Source organism: Rhinoderma darwinii, chromosome 2, assembly GCF_050947455.1.
Source record: "Rhinoderma darwinii isolate aRhiDar2 chromosome 2, aRhiDar2.hap1, whole genome shotgun sequence".
NCBI lineage: Eukaryota > Metazoa > Chordata > Amphibia > Anura > Rhinodermatidae > Rhinoderma > Rhinoderma darwinii.
The window spans coordinates 97925060-97942236 of record NC_134688.1 but is presented as its reverse complement, the minus strand read 5'-3'; the positions used below and the strand labels follow the sequence as shown (position 1 = coordinate 97942236).

Genomic DNA, 17177 nt, shown 5'->3' with positions numbered 1-17177 from the left:
AGATTGTCCCGCAACAAATAAGCCCTCACACCGCTCTATTGATGGAAAAATAAAGAAGTTATGGCTCTTGGAAAGCGGGGAGTGAAAATCTAAAATAAGAAGGCAAAAAATGGATCGTCCTGAAAGGGTTAATTAATTTCTAATGAAAAAACGTATGACCCCATGTGGGGTATTTCCGTACTCGGGAGAAATTGCTTTATAAAAAATGGTTGTTTTTTTCCTCCTTTATCCCTTGTGAAAATGAGAAAATGCAACATTTTAGTGGAAAAAAATGTTGATATTAATTTTCGCGCCCTAATTCCAGTAAACTCTGCAAAAGACCCGTGGGGTGTAAATGCTCACTATACCCCTAGAAAAATTCCTTGAAGGTTTTTCCAAAATGGGGTCACTTTTGGTGGGTTTCCACTGTTTTGGTCCCTCCAGTGCATTGCAAATGCAACATGGCACCGAAAACCATTCCAGCAAAATCATAAATCCAAATGGCGCTCCTTCCCTTCTGAGCCCTGCTGTGGGTCCAAACAGCAGTTTATTACCACATATGGGGTATTGTCATAATCGGGAGACATTGCTTTACAAATGTTGGGGTGCATTTTCTTCGTTATTCCTTGTAAATAATAAAAATTTCTATGTTGTTTCAGAATAAAAGTACATTTTAATTTTTACAGACTAATTCCAATATATTTAGCAAAAAACCTGTGTGGTCAAAATGCTAACTATACCCCTAGATAAATACCTTAAGGGGTCTAGTTTTCTAAATGGGGTCGTTTATGGGGAGTTTCTATCGTTCTGGCAGCTCAAAACCTCTCCAAATGTACAGTGGGGCCTAAAACATTTTCAAGCAAAATATGAGTCCTGAAAGCCTCCGGGTGCTCCCTTCCTTTTGGGTCCTGCCGTGTGTTCAGGCAGCGCATTAGGGCCACAATGTTGGTATTTTTGAAAACAGGAGAAACAGGGTGATAGATTTTGTGGTGTGTTTCTTCATTCTCATGGTCGCCTTACAAAGAAATTGGTCTTCAAACTGATACTTTTATGAAAAAAAGTGAATTTTTTTTTTCTTCACCTGCTATGTATTAAATTTAGCAAAAAACTGTGGGGTCAAAATACTTACTATACTCTTAGGTAAATACCTTAAGGGGTCTAGTTTTCTAAATGGGGTCATTTGTGGGGGTTTCCATCACTCTGAGACCTATGAGCCTCTGAAAACCTGGTTTGGTGCAGGAAAACAAAATGTACTTCAAAATGTATAAAATTATTATTCAATTTGTAAGTCCTCTAAATTGCTGAAAATGTATTTTATTTTTTCAAAAGTGCTGCCAAAATAGAGTAAAGAGATAGAAATATATATTTAATTAAAAAAATTGTACAGTATGTGTGTACATGTGACATATTGCGGTTAAAAATAGGGGAAAATGGTAATTTTTACAAAATTTCTTCCATTTTTCTATTTTTTAATTAATTTCCGCAAATCGTATCAGTCTACTTTTACCACTAAAATAAAGTACAACATGTGACGAAAAAACAATGTCAGAATTACTTGGATATTCAAAACTTTCACAGAGTTATTCTCTGATAAAGTCAGACATACCAGATTTAACAAATCTGGCTTGGTCATTAAGGTACAAACATGCCCGGTCATTAAGGGGTTAAGAAAAAATTTGCATGACACTTAAAATGCTCATAACTTTGTCAAAGATAAACGTTTTTTTTTTTAAAAAAAACAACACATTGCTTATCTACATTAACCCCTTAATATCCGCCGACACGGCTTTTCACGTCGGTCATTAATGGGCTTTATACTAGGCCGCCGCCTTTTCACTGCGGCCTAATCAACGTCCTGCCTGGAGCCGGGGCTCGGCTGTCTGATGACAGCCGGGCTCCTGCTCCAACGGTAGCGATCGAAGTTTACTTTGATCGCGGCCGTTTAACCCCTCAAATGCCGCGGTCATTAGCGACCACTGCACTTGAGTTTACAGAGGGAGTGAGCTCCCCCTGTCACCCATTGGCGGCCCGCAAATGCAATTGCGGGCATCCGATGGGGTGCCATTGTAGTCGCGGCTCTAACAAAGGTCCCCAGGCCTGCCCCGGCTATATACCTATTATGACGTGCCAGAGGCATGTCCTAATAGGTGCCTGTCCGTTCTATACTGACAGGCAATAATGCTCTGGTATACGAAGTATACCAAAGCATTATATCTGCGATCTAAAGATCGCATAGTGAAGTATCCTAGTGAGACTGAAAAAATTATTAATGTGAAATAAAAATTAATAAGGCACACATTAAAAAAAATTCAAATTTGCCATAAAAAAATGGTTTTATTTAGTAAAAGTGTAAAAATAAAATAAAAACTACACATATATGGTATCCCCGCAATCGTAATGACCCAAAAAATAAAGTTATCATATTATTTAAACCTCAAGGTGAATCCCGTAAAAAAGACGCAAAAAACAACGTCAAAATTGCTATTTTTTCCCATTTCCCCCCAAAATAATAATAATAAAAGGTTAATCAATAAGTGCCATGTACCCCAAAATGGTAGCAATGAAGTCCCGCAAAAAAACAAGCCCTCATATGGCGACATTGATGGAAAAATAAAAAGGTTATGGCTCTTGGAAAGCAGCGATGCAAAATAAAATGATTTTAGTTCAAATGTGTTTTTATTCTGCAAAAGTAGTAAAACATAAAAAAACTATGCATACTTGGTATCGCCGTAATCGTACCGACCCATAGAATAAAGGTAGCATGTTATTTACGCAGCACACTAGTCGGCGTAAATGTAAAACGCATTGAACAATGACTAAATTGCTGTTTTTTTTATATCCCCCCCTAAAAAAGTTAATAAAATGTAATAAAAAATTTCTACATACCCAAAAACGGTGCTATTGAAAAATACAACTTATCACGCAAAAAACCATGTCCACGTGAAAATAAAAGAGTTATAGCTCTTCGAATGTGACGATGGAAAAACTAAAAAAAATTGCTTGGTCTTAAGGGCCCAGAATGCATGCAGGCGGAAGGGGTTAAAGCGCCTATTAGATTAGGTAGAAGATAGGGCAGTTATAAACTGGTGACAGAGCCTCTTTAATGTATTATGGCCAATTTTGTTTAGAAAATCAATGCCCAAAAACTGCAATGAAATATGCAAAGGTCCAGCCTTAGGTCTCTTTCATGTGGCAGTATTTTGGTCAGTATTCTACATCCGTATTTATAAGCCTAAAACCAGGTATTGCAATTCACAGAAAAAAATAGATAGAATGTTTTGCATTTTTTCTTTGTTTCGGAACCATTCCTGATTTTGGCTCACAAATACAAAAAAAATACTACCCGTTGATAGAGACCTAAGACTATTTGCACGTACAGTGGTACAGTACAATGCATATGTATGGGCTTTCTAAAACCGCATTCACATGTGGTGGAAACAAAACAGTGTAGATTTTAGAAAATGCTGTTGATTTTCATTTAGAATTTTATACAGATTCCAGATATTATTATGGGGATGGTATAATACACTACACATTACGCATGTACCACATGCTATCTCCACAGCAGAAAACATCCATTGTCAAATCACATAACCTAAGGATTCATGACAAGTAATAGTAGAGCCAGGGGCATATCTAAAGGCTCATGGGCCCTGGTGCAAGAATTCTGCGTGGGCCCCCTACCCCTCCCCACCAGACCCCTGCGCACGCCTATGCTCAGCAGCCTTGCCAGACAGACCCCATGGATGCCCCACATTATAATTCCTCCATAGCTGCCCCCGACAGTATAATGCCTCCATATCTGCCCCCCCACTGTATAATGCCCCCATAGCTGCCCCCACAGTATAATGCCCCTATAGCTGCCCCACAGGTTATTGCCACCCATAGCTGCCACATACAGTATAATGCCCCATACAGTATAATGCCACCTAGCTGCCCCATACACTATAATGCCCCCTAGCTGCCCCATACACTATAATGCCCCATACAGTGTAATGCCCCCCATAGCTGCCCCATACAGTATAATGCCTACATACAGTATAATGCCCCCATAGCTACCCTATACAATATAATGCCCACCACAGTTGCCCCATATAGTATAATGCCCCCATATAGTATAATGCCCTCCATAGCTGCCACATACAGTATAATGCCCCCCATAGCTGTCCCATACAGTATAATGCCCCCATACAGTATAATGCCCCCCATAGATGTCCCATACAGTATAATGCCCCCATACAGTATAATGCCCTCAGCAGCTACCATATGAGCCCCCCTCCCATACCCAGTATAATGCCCCCATATGTACCTAATAGAAAAATAATAACATAATTACTTACCTATCCTAGTTCCCACGATGGGTGGAGGATCCTTCTCCTCTGCACTGTGCTGTGAGTGACTCGGTGCAGGCAGGCATGATGATGCCACGACATCGCGCCTGCCTTCGCCGAGCCGCTCGCGGCTCAGTAAATGCATTGAACCCAACTGAATGTGCGTCCTGCGAATGCAGATTCAGTTGGAGGCGGGACCAGCGGGCTGTGGAAAAGGGGGCCCTGCAGGCTCTCTAGGCTTAGGAGCGTGATCTCAGTTGCGACCCCTATAGCTACACCACTGGGTTGAGGTGTGCCAGAAAGAAGTTTTTCACCAGTTTTTTTGGACTGTTAATTATAGAGGTTTGCTGAATCATGGGCACATCATGGAAAATTCTATATACCAATAAAAACAATCCAAACCCAAAACACCCATAAAGAAACATTAGAGATTCATATGAGATTATATAATCTGAGATCTATAAAAACTGTTGATATGAAAAAGTGTTCCTGTTGCTTTGGAAAATCACAGGGCACAAGCAAATATTTAAAACCGGAACTGGTCACGTTTCTCATCATCTCCTCTGTTTTCTACAGATCGTGCAACATAAACGTGTTGATAGGTCTTCCGTATTAGTCATAAATCATATTATGACTTTACATTGACCTACTATTGGCCACATGAAACAAGATCTGACAGTGCAGCACCTTGAAGGAAAAAAGGACCCTGCTTGCAAAAGCTTACAATCTAAGGGGAAATAGGGATGGACCACTTTAATATGCTTTACAGTAGCATATAAAGAAACATTTTTCTTATTCTACTCTGTAAATGGTGTTCTTTTTATCTAAATGCCTTTACAGTGTGCATGGTATAATTGACCTTAAATGGGTTTGTTGGTTGGTCTAGAAAACCTATTATTATCTACCTTATTAGGGAATTCTGAGTTAAATAGGTTGTCCAGTTTAGAAAACCACTTTCCATATACCCTATTACGTAATTCTTAGTTGATAGAGGAGCAGATTTCCCTGTTTAGGATCTTCATCTTTTTGCCAGATTGTAGAGCGGTTGCAGAAAGCGTCTCTCGCTCTGATGAATCTGTCAAGTCCTGTATTATACAGACAACTCATTTATTTGAATAGGCACTGTGTATTATATATTTTCCCCTGCGATGGCGCTGCAGGAAAATGTAGCCCTTACTGCCAGGTTTCCCCCACAGATTACAACTGATTGCTGGGGGCCCAGCAGGTGGACACTTTGTGATCAGCTTATTGTCAAAAGCGAAGAAACCCTTTGTTTTATATTTTTCACCACAATACATAAATAATCTCTTAATTAGATCATTTATTTGTTTCAGCAATCCAGACTGGATTGTAGAGATGAAGCAAAGCTGAATTGGGCTAAAATTTACCTTTAAAAGGTGCTCATAAACATTTGATGAAGGTCAGCTGCACCCGCTGATTTCGGCAGAACTGGCCGACTATCTATTTTGCATTGGGTTCTCCCTACTCTCCCAAGATGGCAGAGATGGTGGGCGTTCTAAGGACGCAGATACTATTGGTATATTATACTATTGATACTAGAGGTATCTCCTTGCTCTGCGATCTTCTAGGCCAGTGGTTTCCAATCAGGGCTCCGCAGCACCCTGAGATGCCGCGAGGACCCTCTAGGGGTTCCTCGACACTCCTCTGAGCCACGGCCATGCTTTCTCTCCTTCTCACAGCGCAAAATGCATGTGAGGATGTGATTTTTTGCAGCCTCCGTAGATGGCACCCCCTGACCCCCCTTTCTGTAGTGCAACTGTAGCTCCCTTAAGGAGTGGAATCCCCCTGTGGCCGGGGATTCCGCTCCTGGACAGAGCGCTTGATGTCTCTGTCCATATCTGGACAGTGACATCAGTGGCAACTCCTGAAGCAGAATACCCGTCCACAGCGTTTCTGGCGCGGTGATTCGGCTCTAGGAGAACCCATTAATGTCACTTTCCATAAATGGATAGAGACGTCAAGGGCTTCTCCTGGAGTGGAATCCCCGTTCACAGAGTCGGCAATGCTGTGGATGGGGATTCCGCTTCAGGAGTTGCCCCTGATGTCACTGTCGATATATGGACAGCTACATCAAGCGCTCCGACTAGGAGCGGAAGCCCCGGCAACAGGGGGATTCCTTCATGGAGCTACAGTGGCGCTATGTACAGGAAGGGCGGTGCTGTCTACAAGGAGGCTGTATGGCACTACCTACAAGGGTGCTGTGTGGCACTAACTACAAGGGGGCTGTGTGGCACTACCTTCAAGGGGGCTGTGTGGCACTACCTACAAGGGGGCTGTGTGGCACTACCTACAAGAGGGCTGTGTGGCACTATCTACAGGGGCTGTGTGGCACAATCTACACTGGGGCTGTGTGGCACTACTTACAAGGGGCTGTGTGGTACTGTCTACAAGGGGGATGTGGGCTGTGTGGCACTACCTACCAGGGGGCTGTGTGGCACTACCAACCAGGTGGCTGTGTGGCACTCCCTACAAGGGGGCTGTGTGGCACTCCCTACAAGGGGGCTGTGAGGCACTACCTACAAGGGGGCTGTGGTGCACTACCTACAAGAGGGCTGTGTGGCACTATCTACAGGGGGTGTGTGGCACAATCTACACTGGGGCTGTGTGGCACTACCTACAAGGGGGCTATGTGGCACTACTTACAAGGTGTTGTGTGGCACTGTCTATAAGGGGGAAGAGGGGGCTGTATGGCACTGTCTACAAGGAGGAGGTGGGGGATTATGGCACTGTCTACAGGGAGGCTGTATGGCACAATCTACAGTGAGGGCACTATCTACAAGGGGGACTGTGTGAGGCAGCCAGGGGAGGGTGGCATTATACAGTGTGGAGGCTAGTAAGCGGACATTATGCTGTGTAGGGGAACTACAGGCGGCAATATGATGTGTGTGGCACTTGGGGAGCATAATACTGTGGGCACAATTAGAGGACAAAATACTGTGTCCTTGAAGGGGTTATAATACATTATATTATTAAATATTATTATACCATATAGGGGCACCAAAAGGGCATTATACTGTGTGTGGGGCACAAAAGGGGAATTATACTGTGTGGGGGCACTATATAGGGCATTATACTGTGGGGGGGGGCATTCTACTTTTTTATGGGGCATTTTTTATTATGGGGATGATTGGGGTGGAGCGCCGAAATATAATTTCGCACGGGGCGCCAACTATCCTAAGGCCGGTCCTGCTTCCACACAACTTTCTTTGGACTTGTCATTCACCTCAAAATTTTGTTGTGGTGCAACAGTATTAAAAATCTAATGAACAGGGTACGAATAGGATTTACTGGAAAAATATGCAAGAAGATGAAATGATGCTGTTATTCGTTTGTTGCACTCTTATGTACCAATAAATTCTGCAAGTATTATCCAATATTTCTCGTCTTCAGATCTGTAAGATGTTATTACACTATTACACTATTTTAGACACCTTGTGTCTGTAAAATATAAAAGTGAATCTTCTTTCAGGTTCAACAAAGGGAAATGTAAGTCTAGAGCGGGGGCCGAGCTTGCGCACTACCACTTTATTCCTATGGGCTCCCAGGAACAGCAAGGTAAGCCCATTCTTGTGATCGGTGGGGGTCCCAGAGGTTGGACCATCACCGTTCAGATATTTACAATTGATAAATATTGGTTATGGGGAAACCCCTTGAAATGTTTCCCATAGCGGCTGATAACCATATTACATTTTGCAGGTATTGAACAGTTTTGCTTACCACTTAAATGAAGTCAGTGCATTGCTTATTTAATCTCAAAAGGGCTATTTTTCTGGCCTCTTTGTACATTTTTAGAGGATTTTCTATTAGATCTTCCCGTCTTCAAACAAAAGTAAAAGTAGCAAGAAATCCATGTGGCCATATCTAGCAGTCACCCTTCATCACTGGTGACAGTCTCCAACTCCTGTAAGGTCAGAAAATGCTGTGTGGCTGGTGAATGTTCATCAGTAAGTAATGTGTTCACAGCACCTACTTAGGAACAGAGCCAACCGTGATTAAAAAGTAATTTCTCTGGTAACCTTGTCCTGACTTCAGGATTCCCTGGATTGCTTTGCACAAACAAGTTACATGCCAGCTGAAACCTTCTCAATTTCAGTAAATAATAGGAGAGATTTATACAAAAAATTTATTTTAATCTTACATCTTTGTGTTGTGTTCAGGAGCCATGATCGCTCGTAATGGATCCTGATGGTTCCTGACTTTTGGGATTGTGGAAATCACAAGATCGATAGATATGTTAATGATATGTAAATGATAAAAAACATCTTGATTTTTTCAGTATCCAGTATGAGCACTACGCGCAGAAATGTATGCACTTACACGCCTTGGCATGCTATCAATGAGGCTATTAATGGTTGTCTGAGGAATGTTATGCCACGCTGAATGCACTTGGGCACGCAAATCATCAAGATTGGCTGCTGGCAGCTCCCTTTGCAATTGCCGACCAATGGCACCATGATAGCCTTTGAAATTGGTGGCGTGTGGTCAATAGAACACCTGTAGCTGGACGTCTGGCTCGTAGTCCAATGTCGTGCAAACGCCTTCTGATGGTTCGTGTAGACACCGGTCGCCACCCTAGGCTTGAGATGTGATGTCCAATTTCACTTGCAGTACAAAATTCATCACTACGTGTCATTCTTCCAATTAGACCATCCGCGCACCTCTTACTGTCATTCCTTTTCTTTGTTGTTCTCCCAACTTCTGGGACACGCAATGTTGAACAGTGATAACATCTTGGCCTAGGCACGTAGCGATCTGCCGGAGTGATAAACCAAGGTCTCGCAGTTCAAGGATTCTGTCCCTCTCAGTTTGCGAACAGGAGCACAATTATGCCACAGCACTTGATCTGATTTTTGAGATTTCATGTGGCTAAAAAAGATTGCCTTCAATCTGGCTTTTATGACCCTTCCACATGGCACAGATTGGAACTAGGTGCTTGAAAATGTGATGATTTGCAGATCTTGGCAATACCTGCTACTTCCTCTTTCCTATATGTACAACCTTACGGCTTGCCCTTCTTGATGTTGCAATTTCAATATTAAGGAGTGTGGTAGAGTCATGACGCCAATGTGATTAGAGCCATAGTCTTTAGTATGACATCTCAGACTTTGTGTAAAGCTGTGGACACCTTGCTCAGAAATACACACAAGAGAATATGTCTATATTGAATTAGGCTTTCTTCAGACGCAGTGTTTTCAGGCGTATTTCGAAGCATGAAAACCTCAAAATATGCCTTGAAAAACACTAGCGAAACACCTTCAAACAGCTTCCCATTGAACTCAATGGGAAATACGGCGTTTAGTTCAGACAAGGCGTATATTTACGCCGCTGATTCAAAAAAACATCGCATTAAAAGACGTCGCGTAAAAAGGAGCATATCACTTTTTGAGCTGTTTTTCCATTGACACTACGAAAACCGCCCCCAGAAACGCCTCAAAATCATTTTCAGCTTCAAAAACGCCTGGAAATCAGAGGCTGTTTTCCCTTGAAAACAGCTCTGTATTTTTTAGTTTACGTGCGTACATATGCTGAATGGGAAAGGAACCTGATTGATAGGGTAAATTTGGATTTTGGTTCCTGGTGACCTTATTTTTTCTTCTTCTGTTAGAACATGTGGCTTGTTAATTATTCAGACTTCCTCATGATTCCTAAAAACTTATCAATGGTCTGTTTTTCATGTCCATTTTGCATCTGTGTCTCAAATTCTCATCCATTTCCAGTCTGTCTTTCATGGCCGTTAAAAAAAAAAAAGTGCCACAGCCCCTACATATAGTGACACAGTGCCCACATATAGTGACATAGTGCCCACATATAGCGACATAGTGCTACAGTGCCCACATATAGTACCACTGTTCCCACATATAGTGACATAGTGCACCAGTGCCCACATGTAGTGACAGTGCCCACATGTAGTGACAGTGCCCACATAGTGCCATCCCCCACAATAGTGCCACAGTGCCACAACCCCTTGCAGATAGCACCCCCCACCCCTATGTAGATCGTACCCCACCTTGATCGCAGCACCACCCCCTCCCTTGTAGATAGCACCCCCACATGTAGATCGCAGCACCACCCCCTCCCTTGTATAGCGCACCTCCACCCCATCTAAATCGCAGCACCCCCATCCCTTGTAAATTGCAGCACCCCCTTCCTTGTAGATCGTGCCGCCGTAGCTGCCACTAGGAGCGGAATCCCTGGCCAGAGGTTGCCGATGCTTTGGCCGGGGATTCAGCTCCGAGTGGGAGCTAAAGCGGCGCGATCTACAAGGGGGGGGTGGGTGTTGTGGTGCGATCTACAAGGTACAAGGAGGGTGGTGGTGTGATCTGCGAGGGGGTGCTATCTACAGTGGTGCAATATATATGAGGGGGTTGTGGTGCGATCTACAAGGTACAAGGTGGGGTGTGATTTGCAAGGGGGTGAAATCTACAGTGGGGCAGTATCTACAGGGTGGTGTGGCTATGTACTAGGAGTACCTGCTTCCCCATGGAACTGCTGTTCCGTTCGTTTTGTTCAGTACAGCAGTTCCGTGGGGAAGCAGAGGCAGAACGAGGCGGACCAGGAAGTGACGAGATGGCGGGATAGAGCTTCCTCCTGCAGCACGGCGCGATGGCACCACTAAAGAATCGATTCTACGATTCTGTTACACAGCCGCAGCTCCGCTCTAATGGCGGAGATCAGAGAAACCACTCATCGCTGCCACTATTCCCTTAAATGCTGCGATCAAACCTGGCCGCAGCATTCAAGAAGAAAATGAGAAGGGGGGTTGACCCTTGGAGCGCATCACAGGGAATCCTTGTGACGCGATCGAGGGACATACCATATATGGGCAGACAATCCGGGGTCCATTGAAGAACCCCAGGGATGTCTAACCATATTTCCTGTTGTTAGTGCATACATATGTATGTCCTAACAACTGCCTGTGTACTATCAGTACACATGCTAATGTACTGGCATATAGATATATGGCAGTACATTAAAGTTTAAAAATAAAAAAGTAAAAAAAATTATTAAAGTAATGTTAAATAAAAAAAATACACATTTTTTACAATAAACATTAAAATAAAAGTCTCAATACATAAAATATACACATATTCGGTATCGTTGCGACCGTAATAACCTGCACAACAAATTTATAGCATCATTTATGATGGGTACGCTGTAAAAAAAAAACAAAAAACGTTTCTTTCATTTATTAATGTGAGGCACGAGGTGTTATGAATTTAATACCTCCATGTGCCTCACATGAATAGTAATTAACTCCATCATGTACCTCACACATTAACCCAACATTGTCTATTATGACTGAGAAACACGATGGGGTTAATTACTATTAGGCCTTATTCACACGAATGTGTTATATGTCCGTGCTACGCGCGTGATTTTCACGCGCATCGCACGGACCTATGTAAGTGAATGGGGCCGTCCAGAATGTCAGTGATTTTCACACAGCGTATGTGCGCTGCGTAAAACTCACGACATGTCCTATACTTGCCCGTGTTTCACGCAGTACGCACCCATTGAAGTCAATGTTTTCGTGCAAATCGTGCACGGCACACGGAAGCACTTCCGGGTGCCGCGTGTGATGTGCGCTACAGTAGTAAAAAGAATGAATGAAAACAGAAAAGCACCTCGTGCTTTTCTGTTTGTAAACATAAAACCAGAGTTTTTTTTTTTACTGTTCCAAATTCTGGTATCATGACAACCCTAGTTGGAACTGAGCTACAGGGCATGTGTGTCCATCAGCACTGAGCATATTAGTTTAACCCCTTCCCGTCGTAAACCACTTTCAGATTTTTATTTTTGTTTTTTCGTCCCCACCTTCCAAAAGCCATAACTTTTTCATTTTTCCATCGATATAGTCCTATGAGGGCTTGTTTTTTGCGGGACGAGTTGTAATTTTTCGTAGCACCATTTATTTTGCTATATATTACACTAGGAAACACGGAAAAAATTATTTGTGGGGTAGAAAATGAAAAAAAACAGCGATTTCTCCATTGCACTTTGTTTTTACGGAATTCACGGTGCAATTAAAAAAACATGTTAACTTTATTCTGCGGGTCAATACGATTACGGCGATACCAAATATATATTGTTTTTTCTATATTTTACTACTTTTACAAGTAAAAAACTAAGTGTAATGATGGGGGTAGGGAAACGGACAAGTGAGCCCTAATCTACCCGCCACTCTGTCCCTGCCTACTTGCAACGACCCGCCCTAGGCGACGGGGTACAACTGGGCGGCGATCCCTACTCTCAGACAAGGGTACACAAAGCTAAGGGAAATGGGGCAGTTGCCCACGGCAACACCGTGAGCAACAAGAGTGGTGAACGAGCCGAGTCAAACCAGGAGTGCACGAGGTACCAAACGCAGAGCAGGAGAGTAGTCAGTAAGCCAGGGTCAGTATGGAGCAGGATCAAATAGTTAGAAGCTGTAGCTGGGCCAGGAAACCACACGAGAAGAATCACAAGCAAAGGAGGAACAGGAAAGGCAGGTATAAATAGACAGAGGGCGGGGGCTAGCTCCGTCTGGCCAGGCTGCAATAGGCTCTCCCACTCCTAAGCCTGCCATCCTGAGTGGTGGAAGATGGAGTCAGTCTCAGAGACATTTACTCAGGTGCAGACTGATTACCTATGGGCGTATACACAGAAGTTGTGCCTGGCAGATCCTTTACACTAAGTGTAAAAAATAAAATTTATTTTGTGTCTCCAAATTCTGAGAGCCATAACTTTTTATTTTTCCGTCGATTAAGTGGTATGAGGGCTTATTTTTTTTGAGGGATAAGCTCTAGTTTTTAATGCTACCATTTTGGGGTACATGCAAGTTTTTGATCACTTTCTATTCCATTTTTTGTGGGAGATGAGGTGACCAAAAAATAGCGATTCTGGCGTTTACATTTTTTTTTTTTACGGTGTGCACTGTGCGGATCAAATAATATATTGTAATAGTTCAGACTTTTACAGATGCGGTGATACCAATTATGTTTATTTTTACAATGCTCTAGGGGGAAAATGGGAAAAGGGGGGTTTTTTGTACTTTTAATAATATTCATTTTTTTTGCATAAAAAAAAAACTTTATTGTAATAACTTTAACTTTTTTTATTAGTCCCCATAATAATAGCAATACAGGAATTAAATTCCTCATTGTTTCAGGTCCCCCTACAAACATTGTAACAGCTTGTGTCAGCATTGTATTGATAGAATACAGCCTGTTGTAAGCTACATCTTGTGTAATTAAATAAAAATTGTACTACAGGACATCATAAAAAAATAGTCCAAATTTCCAGCCACAGCACAAACGTAGAAGCAGGTCAACCTCCTAGCACAAATACATAACAGGATAGGTGCAGTCAGAGGTCACTTACTTTAGCAACTCTGATGAGCAAGTTTTACATACCAAAACTCAGGATGCTAGTAAACACGCCACCTAGGATACCTTTTTATCTCCAAGATTTCCTAGAATAGAAAAACAGACACGGGACCCCTAAGGCGCAAAGATTTTATTGTAATCACAAAACATCCAATATTAAAAGCATGTCATAAAAACATCAATCAACATGGGTCATTCTAAACTACTAGGAGAGCCCACCAGTAGCGTAACATTATAACCAGCCCGACCGGGAGCTGTATCATGTCTGATCCTAATCCTGTGCAGCATTTGACTGATCAGATTCAGACCTTGGGTTCTGTGATGCAGAATGTTCTAGCTCGTTTGGTTTCTCAGGAACAACTTACTCGTAATATGCAGGGGGGGTGATATTACTCCTGCAGCATGCCATGAACCTCAAATAAAAATTTATCTAACCATATTTTTGGTGATCGTTCCCAGTTTAGAAATTTTTGTGAAAGTTATAAATTGTATTTTTCTTTGAGGCCTTGATCTTCGGAGTCAGAGACCCAGAGACTTGGAATTATTAAGTTGCAAGAGGATCCAAAGTTTTGGGCTTTTAGTCTTAGGCCTGGAGATTCTGCATTACTAAGTGTGAAAGCATTCCTGTTAGCTTTGGGGGTTTTCTATGATGACCCGGATGAAGCTACTTCACCGGCTGCTCATCTTTGGGCTTTGAAACAGGGAGACAGGACAGTTGAAGAATTGCCACAGATCGTGACACCTTCTTTCATCATTCCTCCTGATAAAATTGTGACAGGGCTAACAGGATATTTCTGATTTACTTTTGCAGGCTGAATCTCAGGCACCTCCAGAAAAACCCACCCAACGGTTGTTTGTTCCTTGTAATCTTAGACCTGCTGTTCTTTTAGAGTGTCATTGTAGTAAGTTGGGGGGTGAAAGTAAGCAAAATATATTTGTGACTCCATGTTGTTTGAATGTGACTCCCAGGGCCCATTCTAGCTTTTCTGCTGCCTGTGGCTAAAATTGAAATTGCACCAGATCTTGATTGAAATCCCACTGGTTGTTCTACATCACTAGCAGCCTCCTCCAACTCTTGCGGATGCGCCATTGCCCTGTACTCCCCTGGCATGCGCGGTGCAGCGATTAAACCAGGCAGAGTACACCTCGCTACACAGTGCGTGCCCAAGTAGTACAAGGCAATGGCGCATCCGAGAAATTTGGAGGAGGCTGCTAGCATGCAAAGGTGGGTTTGGAGGCAGAACTATGTGACTCTTCAGGATAGCGGCACCACCCTATAACGGTTCTCACCGGTTTGTTCGTGGATCCTCGGTGTCGTCTGGGAGATGGTGCTTGGAACCCAGGCAACGCTTGGCACAGTGGGTACATGCGGTCGGATGGATAGGCAGAAGTCAGGACAGGCAGCAGACGTCGTAACGGGTATGGCAGCAATAGGTCAAGGCAGGCGTCGTAACGGGTATGGAAGCAATAGGTCAAGGCAGGCGTAACGGGTATGGATAGCAAAAGGTCAAGGCAGACAAGGATAGTCAAGTTCAGGCAGAGGTCAGTAATGGGAAATCCAGACAAAAGGCAGAAGGGACGGAAACAGGGAACCAGGGCACAGGGAAACTCACGGGGAACTTGGTTGAACAAGCATGGATGCAGGGAAGGACGAACCTTAAATAGGAAGTCTTAGGAATTAAGGCGCGCGCTGGCCCTTTAAGACAGAACGAGTCAGCGCGCGCACCCTCTAGTGACTGCAGCCACACATCGAGGATGACGGCCGCGGAGGGAGGTAAGGGATGCACTTACCTGACGCCGTCCAGAGCCAGCAGAGCGTCCGTCCAGAGCGTCCGTCCAGAGCCAGGAGTACCCCCCCCCCTTTACGCCCCCTCTTTTTAGGCTTGCTTGGAAACCTTTGCTCACAGTCCTTGATGAGAGCTGGGGCGTTGATATTCTCCACGGGCTCCCATGATCTCTCCTCAGGACCATAATCTTTCCAGTCTACTAGGTACCATAATCTCCCCCTGTGATCTTTTGACATCCAAGATCTCTTGAATTTCAAATTCGGCATCAGCCGCTGGCGCAGATTGGACAGGAATTTTATTTGAAAAACGGTTGAGTATAGTGGGTTTCAGCAGAGAAATATGGAAGGAATTAGAGATTTTCAGATACTGAGGAAGGCGAAGTCTGAAAGTTACTGGATTGATTTGTTTTGTTATTTCATAGGGGCCCAGAAACCGAGGAGCTTACTTGGTATCCTGTATCTTTTATCCGCGTCTCTCTTAGGCCTAGTTTACACGAGCGTGTTATTCGTCCGTGCGACGCGCGTGATTTTCACGCGCATCATACGGACCTATAATAGTCTATGGGGCCGTGCAGACAGTCCGTGAATTTTGTGCAATGTGAGTCCGTTGCAAAAATCTCACGACCTGTTCTATATTTGTGCGCTGTTCGCGCATCACGCACCCATTGAAGTCAATGGGTGCGTGAAAACCACGCATGTCACACGGAAGCACTTCCGTGCGAACAGCGTGATTCGCGCAACAGCAGTGAAAAGGATAAATGAAAACAGAAAAGCACCACGTGCTTTTCTGTTTACAAACATCCAAACGGAGTGTCATAATGATGGTTGCTGCGCGAAAATCGCGCAGCCGCGCATCATATGGTGATGACACACAGAACTGGTGAGTGCCTTTTGCGCACGCAAAACGCCGCGTGTTTTGCGTGTGCAAAACGCACACGCTCGTGTAAACCAGGCCTTAAACCTGGCTAAGGCTTTGTGGCTGGAGTCCTTGGCCTTCTGCCAAATCCGTACAAAGTCGCGGTGGACCGTGTTACATAGTTACATAGTTTGAACGGTTGAAAAAAGACACATGTCCATCAAGTTCAACCAAGGGATGGGAAAGGGGAAGTAAAAAATTTCTACACATAGGAGCTAATATTTTTTGTTCTAGGAAATTATCTAAGCCTTTTTTGAAGCCATCTACTGTCCCTGCTGTGACTAGCGCCTACGGTAGGCTATTCCATAAATTCACCTTTCTCACAGTAAAGAAGGCTTGTCGCCTCTGCAGGTTGAACCTTTCTTTTTCCAGACGGAGGGAGTGCCCCCTGGTTTTTTGAGGGGGTTTTACATGGAACAGGATTTCACCTTATTTTTTGTATGTGCCATTCATATATTTATATAAGTTAATCATGTCCCCCCTTAGTCGTCTTTTCTCAAGGCTAAATAGGTTTAGTTCTTTTAATCTTTCCTCATAACTTAGATTCTCCATGCCCCTTATTAGCTTCGTTGCTCTTCTTTGTATTGTTTCCAACTCCAGGGCATCCTTTCTATGAACTGGAGCCCAAAACTGGACTACATATTCTAGATGAGGCCTCACTAATGCTTTGTAAAGTGGTAATATTACATCCCTGTCCCGCGAGTACATGCCTGTTTTGATACACGACAATATTTTGCTGGCCTTTGAAGCAGCTGATTGACACTGCATGCTGTTATTTA

General features: G+C 43.4%; 1 long non-coding RNA gene across 2 annotated transcripts in view; it reads left to right on the top strand.

The window, feature by feature from the left end:
* The window catches only part of LOC142740732 (uncharacterized), a 53142-nt gene that overhangs the window by 6909 nt on the left and 29056 nt on the right, over positions 1-17177 (top strand). For both annotated transcript variants that reach the window (XR_012880866.1, XR_012880867.1), the window contains exon 2: positions 7801-7886. This is a non-coding gene — a long non-coding RNA (uncharacterized LOC142740732). The remainder of the gene's footprint in view (positions 1-7800; positions 7887-17177) is intronic.